The sequence below is a fragment of the Cebus imitator genome, unplaced genomic scaffold (assembly GCF_001604975.1).
Source record: "Cebus imitator isolate Cc_AM_T3 unplaced genomic scaffold, Cebus_imitator-1.0 Scaffold4, whole genome shotgun sequence".
NCBI classification, from domain to species: domain Eukaryota; kingdom Metazoa; phylum Chordata; class Mammalia; order Primates; family Cebidae; genus Cebus; species Cebus imitator.
Genome location: NW_016107319.1, coordinates 10,151,590 through 10,151,826, shown reverse-complemented (window position 1 = coordinate 10,151,826; position 237 = coordinate 10,151,590).

Genomic DNA, 237 nt, shown 5'->3' with positions numbered 1-237 from the left:
ATACATGCTCCAAATTTTGTTCACAGGAGCATATTTTAATTTTATTTTTTATTTTTTTTTATTTTGAGACGGAGTTTCACTCATGTTAGCCAGGCTGGAGTGCAATGGCGCGATCTCGGCTCACCGAAACCTCCGCCTCCTGGGTTCAGGCAATTCTCCTGCCTCAGCCTCCTGAGTAGCTGGGACTACAGGCACGTGCCACCATGCCCAGCTAATTTTTTGTATTTTTAGTAGAGA